The sequence below is a fragment of the Cryptomeria japonica genome, chromosome 8 (genome assembly GCF_030272615.1).
Source record: "Cryptomeria japonica chromosome 8, Sugi_1.0, whole genome shotgun sequence".
NCBI classification, from domain to species: domain Eukaryota; kingdom Viridiplantae; phylum Streptophyta; class Pinopsida; order Cupressales; family Cupressaceae; genus Cryptomeria; species Cryptomeria japonica.
This window is the reverse complement of record NC_081412.1, coordinates 495,594,147-495,614,383: the sequence shown is the minus strand read 5'-3', so window position 1 is coordinate 495,614,383 and position 20,237 is coordinate 495,594,147.

The following is a 20,237-nucleotide window of genomic DNA, read 5'->3' as shown; positions in this document are numbered from 1 at the left end:
ATTTGCCAAATTGACTATACACAAATTACAAGAAAAAAAACTGAATAAAGACACTTAGAGGCTTGGTGAAGACATATACAAAGAATTCCACATGAAAGTAGATAAAAGAAAGAGATGGAAACTTGCCAAAATGCACCTACAAGAGCATCTTGCCTAGCGTGGTGCTACTCCTGCCTCTCTCTCCATGTTCACTCCATGAGTAGCCGCTCCTTCACGGATGCGTCTATTCTGGCTCCAAAAGTGACCTATCGTACAAACGACATGCATCCAGAGTCCATTGACATATATCCCTCCCATGCCCTCCCATAATGCGATGAGTCACATTCTGGGACCCACCATCAGGCTGATCTGGAGGCATGTTGCCATTTTTCGGTTGATAGAAAGGCTTAATGAATGCACTTGAAGAATTGACTATTTAGAGTGGCTGGTGTGGACCCCTCTAACCCATCCACTTTGCCGTTACTGGTTACCATTTCTATCATCCGTAATCCCGCTCAAAGTTTGATTTTTTCAAACTCTTTTCTCCCATTCATAAGCCAAAAAGGGATCTTTCAAACTAAATTAATATTCCCCCCATTATTAGAAAGAAAGTAGTCTCTCCATTTGTGCCATGCAGCCCATGAATCAGTGAAAGCAACTAACACGCTATGTTAGTCGAATTCGCTATTTCATGAGGAAAAAGAAATGACAGCCATGCAGTCCGTGAATCAGCGAAAGTGACTAACACACCATGTTAGTCTAATTCACAGGTTTCATAGGGCAAAAGAAAATGGTGGCCATGCAACCCATGAATCAGCGAAATCTACTAACATGCTATATTAGTCAAATTCTCTATTTCGCAGGGCAAAAGGAAATGGTGGCCATGCAGTCCGTGAATCAATGAAAGTGACTAACACGCTATGTTAGTTGAATCTTCCATCAACATGCTATGTGCCTAAACAATGTTCCATGAATCTTATCTCTCTCTCTCTCTCTCTCTCTCTCTCTCTCTCTCTCTCTCTCTCTCTCTCTCTCTCTCTCTCTCTCTCTCTCCCCCTCTCTCTCCCATTCTTTCTTTCTTAAGTCTCTCTCCCTCTGCCTCTATCTCTCTATCTCACTCTCCTCCTCTGTCAAGTGTATCTCTTTTTCACTTAATTCTCTCTCTCTCTCTCTCTCTCTCTCCCATTCTTTATCTCTAAAGTCTCTCCCTCTCATCCTCTCTATCTCACTCTCCCCTTCTCTTAGTTGTATCTCTCTCTTATTCTCTCCCTCTCTCCTCCCCCTCCCTCTCTCCCTTTCTCATTAAATCTCTTTCTCACTCTCTCCCTCTCTCCCTCTCTTTGCACCAATTAGGGTGACCTCCAATGGTTAAATTGAGACACCAAGATCCAAAATCACCAAGAAGGGGAAGTGCACTAACATATTTAAATTGAGACGACTTATGACCCCTTAGGACTCCATATGACATATTATGTATCATTACAAGTCATATGGTGTCCTAAGGACTCATATGGTGTCCTATGACCCCATAGGACACATGCATGGATCCCTAGGATACCATATGAACCCTAAGGATACCATATGAACCCTAAGAATACCATATGTCCCTAGCGAGGGAGAGAGGGGTAGGAGAGCAAGGGAATGGGAGAGAGACACACCTAATAGAGGAGGAGAGTGAGATAGAGAGATAGATACTGAGAGGGAGAGAGAAGAGATAAATGAGAGAAAGAGAGATGGAGAGAGAGAGGAGGGGAGACGAAGATAGAGAAAAGATAATATTGATGAATCAACACCTTGAGGTCAACATAATTTGTATTCTGATGATGTTTCAAAATCATTGTTGAGTTATTATAGATGTATCTTCTTCTTCATCAATAACATACAAAGGTAGCTCATTAAACAAAACAAGCATTATCTCATCATATTGCTCAATATAACTAGGTAACTCATCAAACAAAACAATCAAAAACTTGTTATCAACACTTTTTCCTTGCTCTTTAACCTATTGTTCTATATCATCATACATATCATTTTATCGCAATAAATTTAATTTTTCTATTTCTACATCATTTGCAGGTGTATTGACAAAAGATAACTTTGTTTCTACCTCAAAAAAGTCTCTCTTTTGTTCAACAAAATAGCTCTTTATATATATAATACGACCTCTTAGACAAAGGAAAATGATGCTAGGGCATGAAAGTTGATTTGCAAAAGGACTTTGATAAGATTTGGGGGTTCCTTGAGGTGGAGACATCTCTTTAAAGGGTTTCTCTTGGGGAATGATGACCTAGTTTTCTACATACATTTAGCATCTTGCATGCGTTGAAAGCTTCTAAATCATGGGATTTCAACTTTAGAATAATCACTTGAAGGTTGAATCTCTAGTCTCTTCTTCTCTTTCCATCAACTTCTCTGTCTCTCTAAACCCTTCCCTTCCTCCACCCCTCTCTCTCACCTTGGATCTTTCTCTAGTCTCATACTCATTTTACATCCCTTCCTCCCTCTCATTTAGTATCTATCTCTCTCTCTCTTAGGTTAGGCTTGGGAGGGAGAGAGGGAGAGAGAAGAGAGGATGGAAGGAGAGAGGGAAAGAGAGGGTGAGAAGGAGAGATACTTGAAAGAAAAAGAGAAAGGGAATGGGAGAGAAAGAAAGAGTGTTAGAGGGAAAGAGAGATACTTGAGAGAGAAAGGGAGAGAGGGAGAGAGGCAAAGAATGTGAGAGAGAGACACTTGAGAGAGGGGGAGGGAAATAATGGGATGGAGAGTGGGTGAGGGAAGAGAGAGGATGGGGGAGGGAGAGAGGGAAAGATGAACATAATAGGAAAGAGAGACACCTAAGAGAGAGGGGGGGCGAGAGACCCAAGAGAGAGAGATAGAGAGAGAGAGGATGGGGGAGGGAGAGAGGGAAAGAGGGGGAAAAAAGTAGAGAGAGAGAGAGAGAAGAAATAATGGGAGAGAAAGACCTAAGAGAGAGGGAGAGAGAGGAGAGAGATGGATGGGGAGGGAGGGAGAGAGGGAAAGAATGGAGAGAATGGAAAGAATGGGAGAGAGACACCTATGAGAGAGGGAGAGAGAGATAGAGAAAGGGAAAGGGAGGGATAGGGAGATATGGAGAGAGAGAGAGAGGGAGATAATAAGAGAAAGAGAGAGATACCTAAGGGAGGGGGAGTGAGAGAAATAGAGGTAGAGGGTGAGAGGGAGAAGGGGGTTGGGAGGGAGAGAGGTAAAAAGAGTTAGAGGGAAAGAGATAGAGACCATATGGTATCCTAAGGCATCATATGGTTTTCTACAACCCCTTAGGACACCATATGACTCCTTAGGACACCATATGGTGTTGTTATTGGTTGTATTGTGTCCCAAGGGGTCATATGGTGTTCTATGATCCCTTACTACACCATATAACCCCTTAGGTGTTGTTAGGGGTCATATTGTGTCCTAAGGGGTCAAATAGTGTCTTATGACCCCTTAGGACACCAAATGGTGTTGTTATGTGTCATATGGTGTCCTAAGGGGTCATATGGGGTCCTATGACCCCTTAGGACACCATGTGGTGTCGTTAGGGGTCGTATGGTGTCTTAAAGAGTCATATGGTGTCCTATGACCCCTCAAGACTCCATATGGTGTTGTTATGGGTCGTATGGTGTCCTAAGAGGTCATATAGTGTTCTACGACCCCTTAGGACACCATAGAACCCCTTGGGACACCATTTGGTGTCATTATATGGTGTCCTAAGGGGTCATATGGTGTTCTATGACCTCTTAGGAGACCATATGACCCCTTAGGACACCACATGGTGTTGTTATGGTTCATATGGTGTCCTATGACCCCTTCGGACACCATATGACCCCTTATGTGTCATTAGGGTCATATGGTCTCCTATGACCCCTTAGGACACCATATGACCCCTTAGGACTCCATATGGTGTTGTTATGAGTTTTATGGTGTCCTAAGAGGTCATATGGTGTTCTATGATTCTTTAGGACACCATTTGGTGTCGTTATGGATCATATGGTATACTAAGGGGTCATATGGTGTCCTAAGGGGTCATCTGGTGTCCTAAGGTGTTATAGAACACCATATGACCCCTTAAGACACCATATGACCCATAACGACACCATATGGACTCCTAAGGGGTTATATGGTGTCCTAAGGGATCATAGAACACCATATGACCCCTTAGGACACCATATGACCCACAATGACACTTAAGGGGTCATATGGAGTCCTAAGGGGACATAAGACACCATATGACACCTTAGTATACCATACAATCCATAACAACACCAAATGGTGTCCTAAAGGATCATAGAACACCATATGACTTATTAGGAAACCATACAACTCATAACGACACCATATGGAGTCCTGAGGGGTCAAAGGAGACCATATGACCCTAATGACACATAAGGGGTCATATGGTCTCCAAAGGGGTCATAGGACACCATATGAACCATAAAAAACACCATGTGGTGTCCTAAGGGGTCATATGGTCTCCTAAGAGGTCATAGAACACCATATGACCCCTTAGGACACCATGTAATGACACCAAATGGTGTCCTAAGGGGTTCTATGGTGTCCTAAGGGGTCGTAGAACACTATATGACCTCTTAGAACACCATACAACCCATAACGACACCATATGGAGTCCTGAGGGGTCATATGGTGTCCTAAGGGGTCATAGGACACCATATGACCCTTTAGGACACCATACGACCCCTAACGACACCACATGGTGTCCTAAGGGGTCATATGGTGTTCTAAGGGTCATATGACCCCTTAGGACACCATATGACACATAAAAACACCATTTGGTGTCCTAAGGGGTCATAAGACACTATCTGACCCCTTAGGACACAATATGACCCCTAACAACACCTAAGGGGTTATATGGTGTACCAAGGGATCATTGAACACCATATGACCCCTTAGGACACAATACGACCAATAAAGACACCATATGAACCCTTAGGATACCATATGGTCTCTATCTCTTTCCCTCTAACTCTTTTTACCTCTCTCCCTCCCAACCCCCTTCTCCCTCTCACCCTCTATCTCTAACTCTCTCATTCCCCCTCCCTTAGGTGTCTCTGTCTTTCTCTCCTTATCTCCCTCTCTCTCTCTCTCTCCATCTCTCCCTATCCCTCCCTTTCCCTTTCTCTATCTCTCTCTCCCTCTCTCGTAGGTGTCTCTCTCCATTTCTTTCCATTCTCTCCATTCTTTCCCTCTCTCCCTCCCTCCTCCATCCTCTCTCTTCCCTCGTCCCCTCTCCTTCCCATTATTTCCCTCCCCCTCTCTCAAGTGTATCTCTCTCACATTCTTGCCCTCTCTCCCTCTCTCCTTTTCTCTCTCATGTCTCTCTCTTTCCCTCTAACACTCTTTCTTTCTGTCCCATTCCCTTTCTCTTTCTCTCTCAAGTATCTCTCCTTCTCACCCTCTCTTTCCCTCTCTCCATCCATCCTCTCTTCTCTCTCCCTCTCTCCCTCCCAAGCCTAACCTAAGAGAGAGAGAGATACTAAGTGAGAGGGAGGAAGGGATAGAAAATGAGTATGAGACTAGAAAAAGATCCCAGATGAGAGAGAGGGGTGGAGGAAGGGAAGGGTTTAGGGAGAGAGAGGTTGATGGAAAGAGAAGAAGAGACTAGAGATTCAGCCTTCAAGTGCAGCCTATTCAACCTTCAAGTGATTCTTCTAAAGTTGAAATCCCAAGATTTAGAAGCTTTCAATGCATGCAAGATGTTAAATGTATGTAGAAAACTATGTCATCATTCCCCAAGAGAAACCCTTTAAAGAGATGTCTTTACCTCAAGGAACCCCCAAATCTTATCAAAGTCCTTTTTCAAATCAACTTTCATTCCCTAGCATCATTTTCCTTTGTCCAAGAGGTCCTATTATATATCTAAAGAGCTATTTTGTTGAACAAAAGAGAGACTTTTTTGAGGTAGAAACAAAGTTATCTTTTGTCAATACACCTGCAAATGATGTAGAAATAGAAAAATTAAATTTATTGCAATAAAATGATATGTATGATGATATAGAACAATAGGTTAAAGAGCAAGGAAAAAGTGTTGATAACAAGTTTTTGATTGTTTTGTTTAATGAGTTACCTAGTTATATTGAGCAATATGATGAGATAATGCTTGTTTTGTATAATGAGCTACCTTTGTATGTTATTGATGAAGAAGAAGATACATCTATAATAACTCAACAATGATTTTGAAACATCATCAGAATACAAATTATGTTGACCTCAAGGTGTTGATTCATCAATACTATGTTTTCTCTATCTCGGTCTCCCCTCCTCTCTCTCTCCATCTCTCTTTCTCTCATTTATCTCTTCTCTCTCCCTCTCAGTATCTATCTCTTTATCTCACTCTCCTCCTCTATTAGGTGTGTCTCTCTCCCATTCACTTGCTCTCATACCCCTCTCTCCCTCTCTAGGGTCATATGGTATTCTTAGGGTTCATATGGTATCCTAGGGATCCATGCATGTGTCCTACAGGGTCATAGGACACCATATGAGTCCTTAGGAAACCATATGACTTGTCACGATAAATAAGATGTCATATGGAGTCCTAAGGGGTCATAGGTTGTCCTAACGGGTCGTAGGACACTATATGATCCCTTAGCACACAATAGGACCTATAACAACACCAAATAGTGTCCTAAGGGGTATAGATAATGAGATAGAGGTAGAGAGATATAGATAGAACAAAGAGAGGAACACAGAGATAGAGAGAGTTGGAAAAGAGATTTATAGAGAGATAGAAATAAGGAGTGTGTGTATGAGTGAGAGAGATAGTGAAGTGTTGTAACTTGTAACCTAGCACAATTTACACAACTTTATGTGCCCCTACTTTCATCTGTCCCATCTTAGCTCTCACCTGAGTCCATTTCAAGCCTTTTTACCTCAAAACTAATGTCATCTTTCTGCACGGTAATCTAAACCCTAACATTGAGTTGTTTGCTCTTCATTTCTCATTTATTTTCCCTATTTTCGATGAACAGGTGCACTTGAGGCACCCTTTTCTGTATAGGGGTGCCCAGGGCATCCTTGCTTTCCTTAAAAAAGACATATTTAAATATGTTAGTGCACTTCCCCTTCTTGGTGATTTTGGATCTTGGTGTCTCAATTTAACCATTGGAGGTCACCCTAATTGGTGCAAAGAGAGGGAGAGAGGGAGAGAGTGAGAAAGAGAGGTAATGAGAAAGGGAGAGAGGGAGGGGGAGTAGATAGGGAGAGAATAAGAGAGAGATACACCTAAGAGAAGGGGAGAGTGAGATAGAGAGGATGTGAGGGAGAGATTTTAGAGATAAAGAATGGAGAGAGAGAGAGAGAGAGAGAGAGAGAGAGAGAGAGAGAGAGAGAGAGAGACTTAAATGAAAAAGAGAAAGGGAGGGGGGGAGGTAGGGAGAGAGTGGGAAAGAGATACACTTGACAAAGGAGGAGAGTGAGATAGAGAGATAGAGGCAAAGAGGGAGAGAGACTTGAGTGAGAAATAATGGGAGAGAGAGGGAAAGAGAGAGAGAGAAGATTCATGGAACATTGTTTAGGCACATAGCGTGTTGATGGAAGATTCAACTAACATAGCATGTTAGTCACTTTCGCTGATTCGTGGACTGCGTGGCTGCCATTTCCTTTTGCCCCATGAAATAGTGAATTTGACTAACATAGCATGTTAGTAGCTTTCATTGATTCATGGGCTGTGTGGCTATCATTTTATTTTGCCCTGCAAAACCTATGAATTCGACTAACATGGTGTGTTAGTCACTTTCGTTGATTCACGGGCTACATGGCCACCATTTATTTTTCCTCACAAAATAGCGAATTCGACTAACATGGCATGTTACTCGCTTTCACTAGTTCATTGACTATGTGGCCACCATTTCCTTTTGTCTTGCGAAACATCCTAGTCTAATCAGTCGAGCCCACCATCCTTTTGCTGCTTCATGAAAGTTAAACTCCATGCTATTTCACCCACCAAAATAATGCAGACCGTCAGATCCTTTTCAAGATGCACCTTCTTTACTTTCCACGTCATCCTACATCGAGGAAGCCTACGTTGATAAGACCGAAACAACCTGAAAGCGACTAACATGCTATGTTAGTCAAATTCGTTGTTTCACGGTCCAAAAGGAAATGGCGGCCATGTAGTTTGCGAATCAGCGAAAGTGACTAACATGCTATGTTAGTCGAATTTGCTGTTTCGTGAGGCAAAAGGAAATGGTGGCCACACAGTTTGTGAATCAGCGAAAGCGACTAACACGCCATGTTAGTCAAATTTTCTATTTTGCGAGGCAAAAGGAAATGGCAGCAACGCAGCCTATGAATCAGTGAAAGCCCTTTATTGTCATTGAGATAACATACACTATCGGCGATAAGGAAAAAATATCATCCCGATACCCAATGGGGCTATCGGTGGAGCTCTTGCCGATAACCGATGGAGTCATGTCTTCATAGTGGTGACATCGGGTTATCAAGAGGTCCCAATTTATGTTACCCCGATACTCGATACCCTGATACACGTGTTAGTCCCTCCGTACTCCCTAATTTGTCGGGCCCACCATTCGTTTGCTACTTTGCAAAAGATAAACTCCATGCTATTTCACCCACCGAAATAATGCAGACCGTTGGATCCTTTTTAAGATGCACCTTCTTTACTTTCCATGTCATCCTACATCGGGGAAGCCTACGTTGATAAGACCGAAACAACTCGAATGTGACTAACATGCTATGTTAGTTGAATTCATTGTTTCGTGGTCCAAAAGGAAATGGCAGCCACATAGTCTACGAATCAGTGAAAGTGACTAACATGCTATGTTAGTCGAATTTGCTGTTTCATGGGGCAAAAGGAAATGGTGGCCACACAATCTACGAATTAGCGAAAGCGACTAACACACCATGTTAGTCAAATTCATTGTTTTGCGAGGCAAAAGGAAATGGTGGCCATGCAACTTGCAAATCAGTGAAAGCCCTTTATTGTCATCGAGATAACATACACTATCGGCAATGAGGAAAAAATGTCATCTCAATACCCGATGGGGCTATCGGTGGAGCTCTTGCTGATAATCGATGGAGTCATGTCTTCATAGTGGTGACATCAGGTTATTGGGAGGTCCCAATTTATGTTACCTCGATACCTGATACCCCAATACGTGTGTTAGTCCCTCCATACTACCTAATCTGCCGAGCCCACCATCCTTTTGCTGCTTCATGAAAGATAAACTCCACGCTATTTTGCCCATCAAAATAACATAGACCATCGGATCCTTTTCAAGATGCACCTTCTTTACTTTCCACGTCATCCTACATCAGGGAAGCCTACGTCAAAAAGACCGAAACAACCCAAAAGCGACTAACATGCTATGTTAGTCGAATTTGTTGTTTCGCTGTCCAAAATGAAATGGCAGCCACGTAGTCTATGAATCAGCAAAAGTGACTAACACACTATGTTAGTCAAATTTGCTGTTTCGTGAGGCAAAATGAAATGGTGGCCACACAGTCTATGAATCAATGAAAGCGACTAACATGCCATGTCAGTTGAATTTGCTATTTTTCAGGGCAAAAGGAAATGGTGGCCACACAGCCCGCAAATTAGCGAAGCCCTTTATTCTCATCGAGATAACATACACTATCGGCAATGAGGAAAAAATGTCATCTTGATACCCGATGGGGCTATCGGTTGAGCTCTTGTCGATAACCGATGGAGTCATGTCTTCATAGCGGTGACATCGGGTTATCAGGAGGTCCCAATTTATGTTACCCTGATACCTGATGCACTAAATGGAGAAGGGGACTCTATCAGAGAGACTCTCTCCAATAAAGTGATACCAAACAAGAAGGGGAGTCAGACTCATCGGGATAACATACATTGTCGTGGAGATGCGTTTTGAGTTATCTTGATGCCTGATGAGGAAGATGAGCTTGGCACAAATGAAGTGACTACATCAGGGAAGCCTACGCCGATAAGACCAAAACAACCTGAAAGAGACTAACATGCCATGTTAGTCAAATTCGCTATTTCGTGAGGAAAAATAAATGGCGGCCACGCAGCTCGCGAATCAGCGAAAGTGACTAACACGCCATGTTAGTCGAATTCAAAGGTTTCGCAAGGCAAAAGAAAATGGGGGCCACATAGCCCATGAATCAGCGAAATCTACTAACATGCTATGTTAGTCGAATTCATTGTTTCACGGGGCAAAAGGAAATGATGACCACTCAGTCCGTGAATCAACAAAAGTGACTAACACGCTATGTTAGTTGAATCTTCCATCAACGCGATATGTGCCTTAAACAATGTTCCATGAATCTTCTCTCTTTCATTCTTTCTCTCTTAACTCTCTCTCCCTCTCTCTGCCTCTATCTCTCTATCTCACTAGAGAGAGAGAGAGAGAGAGGAAATAATGGGAGAGAGAGACCTAAGAGAGAGGGAGAGAGGGGAGAGAGAGATTGATGTGGAGGGAGGGAGAGAGGAAAAGAATGGAGAGAATGGAAAGAATGGGAGAGAGACACCTATGAGAGAGGGAGAGAGATAGAGAAAGGGAAAGGGAGGGATAGGGAGAGATGGAGAGAGAGAGAGGGAGATAATGAGAGAAAGAGAGAGACACCTAAGGGAGGGGGAGTGAGAGAGATAGAGATAGAGGGTGAGAGGGAGAAGGGAGTTGGGAGGGAGAGAGGTAAAAAGAGTTAAAGGGAAAGAGATAGAGACCATATGGTATTCTAAGGGGTCATATGGTGTTCTATAACACCTGAGGACACCAGATGACCCCTTAGGGCACCATATGATCCCTTAAGACACCATACGACCCATAACAACACCATATGGTGTCCTAAGGGGTCATAGGATGCCATATGACCCCTCAAGACACCATATGGTGTCCTAAAGGGTTATATGGTATTCTATGACCCCTTAGGAAACTATTTGGTATTGTTATAGGTCCTATGGTGTGCTAAGGGATCATATAGTGTTTCTATGACCCCTTAGAAAACTATTTGGTATTGTTATAGGTCCTATGGTGTGCTAAGGATCATATAGTGTCTTATGACCCTTTAGGACACCCTATGACCCCTTAGATGTCGTTAGGGGTCATATTATGTCCTAAGGGTCATATGGTCTCATTATGTGTCTTATGTTGTCCTATGACCCCTTAGGAAACCATATGGTGTCGTTAGGGGTCGTATGGTGTCCTAAGGGGTCATATGGTCTCCTACGACCCCTTACAACACCATTTGGCCCCTTAGGACTCCATATGGTGTCGTTATGGGTTGTATGGTGTCCTAAGAGGTCATATACTATTCTATGACCCCTTAGGACACCATTTGGTGTCATTATGGGTCGTATGGTGTGCTAAGGGGTCATATGGTGTCCTATGACCCCTTAGGACTCCATATGACATATTATGTGTTGTTACCGGTCATATGGTATCCTAAGGCGTCATATAGTGTCCTATGACCCCTTAGGACACATTCATGGATCCCTAGGATACCATATGACCCTAGAGAGTGAGAAAGGGGGAGGAGAGGGAGGGAATGGGAGAGAGATACACCTAAGAGAGGAGGAGAGTGAGATAAAGAGATAGAGACTGAGACGGAGAGACAAGAGATAAATGAGAGAAAGAGAGATGGAAAGAGATATGGAGATACACCTTCCCTCCCTCCCTCTCTATCTCTCTCACTCCCCCTCCCTTAGGTGTCTCTCTCTTTCTCTCATTATCTCCTTCTCTCTCTCTCTCCATCTCTCCCTACCCCTCCATTTCCCTTTCTCTATCTCTCTCCCTCTCTCTTAGGTGTCTCTCTCCCATTCTTTCCATTCTCTCCATTCTTTCCCTCTCTCCCTCCCTCCCCATCCATCTCTCTCTTCCCTCCCTCCCTCCCTTTCCTCTCACTCACTCTCACTCTCACTCCTCTCTCCCTCTCTCTTAGGTTCTGACTCCCATTATTTCCTCTGTCTCTCTCTCTCTACCAGGTCTCTCCCCCCCCTCTCTTTTAGGTGTCTCTCTTTCCTATTATGTTCATCTTTCCCTCTCTCCCTCCCCCATCCTCTCTTAGGTTTGTCTCTCTCCCATTCCCTCCCTCTCCTCCCCCTCTCTCTGTCTCTTAGGTCTATCTCTCTCCCATTACTTTTTTGAGGGAATTTGCAAATGTATGAGTGAAGTGGACTTTTGATTACTTAAAAATGATTATGTTATTATGGACAATGATTTTTTAGTTTATTTAATGATGTTATTAAAGATAAATGTTTAGGCACTCAATTTGAAGATCTCAAACTAAATATTTCTTGTTGATTGTGATGATAAATTTATTTTATTGTATTTCTATAAGTTGTAATTTCTCCTATGATGATAAATTAGAGATTTGACCTTCACATAAAAATCTTACTAATATGAATATTGATAAGGAAAAGTGTTTTTCTATGAATGAACAAGCTTCTTACCTTGGTAAATTTGTAGAGCATGGGTTAGAAATACTAGTTATTCATGGTGCAAATGATGTTGAGATTGTTCTTTAAATTCATTAATTAAATGTGTTGACCCTAATAATGTTGATTGTGAAGAGGTTTTGAACTCAAGGCAAAATCATTCTATAACTTATCCAGAAGGGCGGTTCTATTGTGGATATTTTTTTATGAAGGAATTAAATTGGATAAAAACTCTAAAATCCTTACCTCTTCTTCAGAGACATTCCATATAGACTTACATCATGCTTGGATTGAAGGATTGAATTTTAATTTCCAGTCTAAAATGAAAAATAAACTCAACATTTGTAGTGGTAATATATTACAACTTTGTATCCATGAGTTTGATAAAAATGCATGTGATAGTGGATCTATTAATTTTATATGAATCATGACCTAGTTACAATGATGTGGATGAGCTGCAATATAAGATGAAGATACATATCAATGTGATGCAACTCATATTGAGGGGGTGCCTTTGTATTAGTGTTTTTGTTTTGGTGCACCTATGTATCATGATAGACATGATTTAGACACAATAGGACCCCTAACATTCAAATGATTTTCAAAGATATCTTTCAAATGTTACACTAATCATTTTAAAATTTCTCAAATATTTGTATATTTACATTTAATAATGTTTAGAGAATTTTTTACTTAATAAATTCCGAAAATTTCCAATAGTAACAAATCCCTTTGGAAATATTATTTCTCTCTAAATCAACAAAAGAGAAAAATAATAAAATATACTCATTCTTTGATATATTATATTAATTAAAAAAAAATGTAAAATACTAATATATCAAATTTAAGTTTACAATGGTGAAAAGTGAATAATTCGAATTTGTCTTCATATATCGTAGTAAAGAAAATGCAAATAAATTTATATCTATAAAAATTTAAACTTGATTATACTTCTTATAAGGTAATTGATATGTGAATAGTAAGTTAAATTTTTCCTATAAACATTGCCATCCACAAAAATGATACAACTTATGATAAATACATTTTGCATTGACCTTAAAATTTATATGAAAATATAACATGTTCAACAGATGCCACAATCTCAAAAGTTCTGCAATCTATTTTTTTTTTGACAATAAATTTTTATACAGTTCTACATAATTACATTCATGTCAACTTGGATCACAATAAATATATTGCTATGGGTGAATTCACAAAGCTGGTTCCCAATTTTGGCGAAAGTGGAAAGTTCGATTTTCTAGGTGTTCGAGCGAAATAGGGGTGTTCGCTCGAACTACCCCTAGGAGTTCGATCAAACCACATTGCGGACCTGGGTTCGCTCAAACCGTGAGTATGAAAAGTACGGGCCAACATCAAGAAAATCAAGCCCATTGGTTTGAGCGAATGGGGGTTCGCTCGAACCCCTTATGGTTCGAGTGAACCCCATTCGCTCGAAGTACTATTCATTCGAACCCTCCAATTAGAGGTGTCTCCCAAAAAATTTTAGAGTTCTGAAGAATTAATGACTTGGAAGCTCTAGTTCAAAGAACGAATGAAATAATCTTGATAACCTAAAAATATTACATGGTAGTACTCGGAGCAAGCTTTCCAACAAGTATAATTTTTTTATATTTTGAATTTATTATGTTCTTGTTTTTTTAATTTTATGAAAAATTGGTTTTTCACCGAACATGAACTTCTCTGTTCAATGCATTGGGAAAAATAAGAAACTAATTCAAAAAAATGCTGAAAAATATCTATGCCCCTGGTATTGATGTCTTCTTTCTAACAAAAATTAAAAAAATGAATTTCAATTTATATAGAACAAGTTATGTGTTCAAACGTAAACCGATGTCTGAATTATGACTAGTCAGACTTCAAAACTTTATAAAATGAAAAATATTGAACATATCACTATAAAACCAAATGCAAGCCCTAGATATTGATGTTACAAACCAAAATTCGAAAGAATTGAGTTTTTATCATTTATAGAAAAAAATTTATGCATTTCGGGAGGCACATCACTCTTTAAAAATGTAGTTTGTTGTAAAAAACTACTTTTCGAGGGAGATGGAAATTTTTTTTAAAAATCCTTCAAAATAATTTGAAAAAAATGTATATAGAATCTACAAACAAAATGCTAGAAATCACTAATTTACATCATCTTCAAATTTTTAATAGTTTAAAAGTTATAGTTCTTGGAAGTTGAAGATTATTTTAAAAATGTACATCTCAGTGTCAAAAGTGGCAAAAAAGTGGGAACCATTATTGTGAGTTCACCCCTTAGATAAATCCAATGATTTAAATGCTACCATTAAAAGCTATACTAAACTATAAATACTTATCATATTCAGATACATTACAAATACTTACGGACATGTCTATTTGGCTCCAAAATGGCATACCACGCGACTAACACACGATGTTAGTCCCACATTTTTAACCATAGGTTTTTTATTGGATGATTGAGATTGCATAACACATTGTTGTTAGTCTGACAAATTCGCCCATTTAGAGCCAGAATAGACACAACACAATACTTACACCTGTAAGCCTAAAAGCCAAGCTGAATACTTAGAGTATACAGATAGTAATAGGAAGGTTACAACAGTTTAGTCTAGGGTTAGTTCAGTTCTAGATTCAATTTTAAATTTCTTCCTCCAGATCGAAAGATTATAGACCCTTATCCTAAGAAAACCCTAGATTTCTTTGGATTCAAATTTAAAAAATAGGTTACAGTAGCAAGAGCATGCCATACAGATCCTCGATCCACCTTGTACACTTACATACCTGTGGCTCAAAAGGAATTTTAAAAGCTTGCATTTGGGTTGGTTGTGGTATGAGGCAATTTTACAACATCTATCGTTCATCGAGAGACATGGAAGTGGAAGATTTTGTGCTGCGGCTGTAAGTATGTGGAGGAGATTTCCACATACTGCTGGGTGCACTTGTCTCCAAATAAAACGGACCATCAAAACCTAGTAGTGGAGCTTCTTCTTCAAGTAATTTGTAGAACTTGTCTCATGCCAAGCCTGCCTTCTAGGTGATGATACGAGCAGATCAGGCCCAGTTTTAGCAGATTTGACTGGATGATACTCTTGGCATAGGGCACAACACTCACAGAGGCAATGGACAAGGAATTCAAAGGTTCAATACCTACGAAGATGCAATTTAACCACATGAATAGGTACAACTGAATTTGACTCAAAAGCTTTGAGGGGAAGAGTTTACCAGATTATACACCAGCACCAAGAAAACATGCACGACTTTGAGGGGAAGAGTTTACTAGATTATACACTAGCACCAAGAAAACTAGCACTTGCCTTTGCTACATAAATCCCCAAAAAAATTGAGAATCATAAAAATCTAAACATCTCACCATCACGTAAGAAAAATCATATAATGAAGGCTGTAAAAAAAAATCAAACCTTTGGATGAAAACAGTCTACTTCCACACCCATGGGCCCTCAAATCCCACTGCATTTTTCATTCCTTTCATGCTTTCTTCATCTGGCTTTCATTCATGGCTACACCTCACATCGAAAATGAAAAAGCATCTAGTTTTAGGTATTTTAAAAATTTTGAATTGTTTGAGCGGGAATAGAATTTCAAAAAATTCCCTCCCATGTAGTCATTTCAAATTTAGCCATGCGTGTGACTGACTATGAGAACTATCAGAAAATGTTAGCTGCGTGCAAATGTTTTTTGTCAACCGCAAAATGGCAATATGCCTCCACGTCAGCCCGATGGTGGATCCCAGAACGTGTTTGATGACATCATGGAGGGTAGGCGATTTTGGAACCGCGTCATGGCATGGTATACCTTTTTGGAGCCAGAATAGCTACAACCCTCCTTCACAGCCTCTCCATCATATCCCGCCATCGTGTTTGAAAATCCAAATTTGATTTGGGATTTTTCATTGAAATTGTATTGGGTGGGAGATATTTTAAAATCTTGGATGTACGTACGAAAACAGACCCAAAACTCCATCTATCATGTTATGCATGTGGATGGCTATCATGGTTATGATATGTTACCCATGTCATTTTATGTGGAGAATAGTATGTGCCTAAAATAATGAGGGTACAACATCAAATTATTTATCAAAAGGAAAAGCAGTTAAAGTAAATATTATATTAAATAAATTTTAAATTTATTTATTTGAAAATAAATGTGCAGATTTATATATTAATTTTTAAAACTTAATGAGATGTCTTTATATCTTATTCTGTTTTAATTATAAAAAAATTGATAAGTTACAATAATTAAACATGCAATATGATGTTAATTGGAATTAACTATTAAAAATATTTAATAATTAGTATTGTAATGATAAAAGATTATTTTTAATCTATAGTTTTATTTAATTTGAGGTAACTCTTATTTTATATTTGTATAGTTACAAATGTTATAGTTTTTGTATAGTTAGGTTTGTGTACTTCATTTAATTTATACTTAGTTGTATGCTATTTAATTATATTTATATTTATGTGCATATTATCTTAGTTTAATTGACTTCTCTACAATTTTGAACATTTAACCAATCTAACCAACTTGATTATTGATCTAACATGGTTGTGTGACCCAAGTCCTGTCTACCTGTGCAAATTTTTTTTCACACATACAATATTTGATCCTTTTGTTTATAAAATCAAAATTGGATACTTCGAATATTCTCAAAACCTTCAACTTTGGTCTTAAGATAATTTTACATGAATATTCAAACTTTAGTGTTATGTTTATGTATTAAAAGGCACTCATATTGCATTAAGTTCTAATTATCAAATCATCCACCATCTAAAGAATATTTCAAGACCCTCTTATTCAAGTAAATTAAAGAACATCAAATCATTTATTTGTGTTTATAATATCATATCACACACACACACACATCCTAGTGCATCTGAATCACCAATAACATTCTAGAACTCATATGCAGGTCTAAATTATTTTTTTATCAAAATACTTTTAAATACTAGTAGATAGACAAAAAAAATCTCATGAGAATAACATATATCATCATTTTCTAGTTTGAGAACTATTTCATAGTTCACATTGGAAAGTATAAACATCATTTAAGGTCAACTTCGCGCATTCAAGTCAATTTCACGTACACCAAGATCTAGAATGTTGAAATATATCCAACAAAATGAAAAGAGAACTATTTTAGTATTGATCCACTTGTAAGACTATAGAAGATGTAACTTTATTTTAATGGCATAGATCTCATTATCTTCATCTTCCATTACAAATGTATGTATTCTCTCTCTTTGCTTGTTACTATTTATTATGTCATTTACTTGTTACTATTTATTATGTCATTTTACTAATTATTTCATATTATTTAATCTTATCTATTGACGCTTCAAAAATATAAACTAATCTATAATGTCTACATCCAACATAAATCTATCACACAAGAATTTAAAAGAAAGAACATCATAGGTACACCTTCATCACCAATCATAATAATTTCTTTAATGTAAAATCCAATCAATAAATTAAATTAAATTTACTATTTTTCATGCATGAGTTTTGATTCACTACATCATTTAAATCAATAACCGAATCTAATCAAGGTTTAAAAATAAATTAACACACTCCCTTACTTCAAGTGAATAAGTTCTAAGGATTTTTTTATACAAATAAGGTTTTCATTTATTACCTATCTTCATTCACTTTGAATAAATACATAAATATCCCCCTCTAACAAAAAAAAGGGTCACATGATTTAGACAATATTGTTAATTAGAGTGGAGAATGAATTCCTAATGCTATTTCTTGAGAAGAAAAGAAGGATAAGGAGAAGGTAAAAGAGGAAAACAATGAACGAGAACAAGAAATAAAAGATATTAGTATTGATCCATCTAGATCATAGTTAGATTCTTTTCAAAATGAAACTGATAAAGTTGCTCTTAAGGGTGAATCTTGTCCTTCTTTTCCTTTTAATATGTAGAATGTTACCAAAATACCCCATTGAGAAGAGCATTACAATTTTCATTTCTTGATTGTCGCACACTCAAGTCATAGATACTTCTTCATCTCCCTCGTGGTTGGAAAATATTTTGATAACAAGAATTTTGTTAAGGTCAATTTGCAATTGAACCATAGTTTCCATCATATTCACTAATTAAAGCTTATCCAACTTAAATGTTCTATTATTTTTTCGGTCCACAAACATTCTAATGATTGACCATGTCTCTTTCAAACTTTAATTTTTAACATTATTTCTAAAAACTTTTGACTAACTTTTATATTTGATTTTATCATTATTTCTAAAACCTTTTGACTAACTTTTATATTTTTCAAATTATTTGGTTTCATTAGACTTGATACGATTGCTAGTATATGTTTTTTATTAAGATAGATGAATTTTATACGGATCTGAAACCCAAATCCATCCAAAAAATAAACAAAAAACCAACTACTAAACAACAACAAAAACAAGGAACACTCCCAACAAGTCTAACAAAAAAAAAAACACAACGGAAACAAGAAACACCAACCAAAAAAATAAATAAAAGCTTTCATAAACTTGGTATTCTTCTAGATTGCTAGTATATGTTAACATCCATGGACGCCATGGAAAAACCCAAACAAAGCGACACTTAGCATCAAAATTGGAAGAAACTTTGGTTGAGACTACTCATTCATTTTTGGAAATAGTCTCTTCTTTCACTAACAAAGTGAAAATGGAATTATTTTTTAGTCTCAAATACCCACATAATTTGTCATGCTTGGAAGAAGCGAAGATGGTGTGCACGTACACTTTTCTACATATCCCAGAGATTTCCTTCTTTTCTTCTTGGAATCGAGCTTGGAAGAAAGAAAGAAATCGGGCATGTGAAGATCCGGCCATACGGAAAGATATGATATTGAATTGAAAAGCCTACAGCTATAAATGTTTTTCACTTTTTGGTTTCCGTACACATACACATACATGTATACAAGTATAACAAGGACGCAAAGCATCAAGTTCCTGCCATTAGAAGAAGGAGAGTACTAGATAAAGAGATATAAGAGGTATAGAGAGAGATAAAAGTAGAGAGATATAGAGAGAATTAGATAAAAAGAGATAATTATATAGGGAGAGGTAGAGATAAAGAGGAAGAGATAGCTACATATAGATGGAGAAATAGAACTACATGTGGTAATATGATAAATTTAGTTAAACTATTCACGTGGTTGAAAAGATTTATTTCTAATTACTGAAAATGAGTGCTACTAGAATATAAATAATAATGTTTTAAAATTTTATCCATAATTCAACTAAAATTAAAAATTTATTACAAAATTTATATAATATGTTGGTTGAGTTATCATGTCATTATATACATTGGAATCTTTGTAAATGGATATAAAAATTAGCTCAAAAACCTAAAACCATGGTAGTAACAATTTTACCCAAGGTTAGTGTGTTTGAACCAATAACTTTAGAAACAAAATTATGGCCAATAATAAAATTCTAAAATATAATAATCTTAAATTAAACTAATTAAAAAATATTTACCATTTTAAAAGAACCTAATTTTAATAACTAACAAAATTTTATTAATTACCATATTAAAAAAATATAATATACATATAACAAAAATTAAATCTTTCTAATCTCTAACAATTGTAATCAAGATATATAGAATAAACTTATTTATAAATTTAATCTTTCAATTGTTAAAAAAAAATTATAAAATGAAATTAAGTTAAAAGTCGCCGTCAAATCGCATCTTTTCGAGAATGCAGCAGAAAAACATGTACAAAATCCAAGATACCTCTAACTAAATATAAATTATCATGTACGAAGCTAAACATAGTGCCTCCTAATTTAAGGCTGATGTGCATGCAT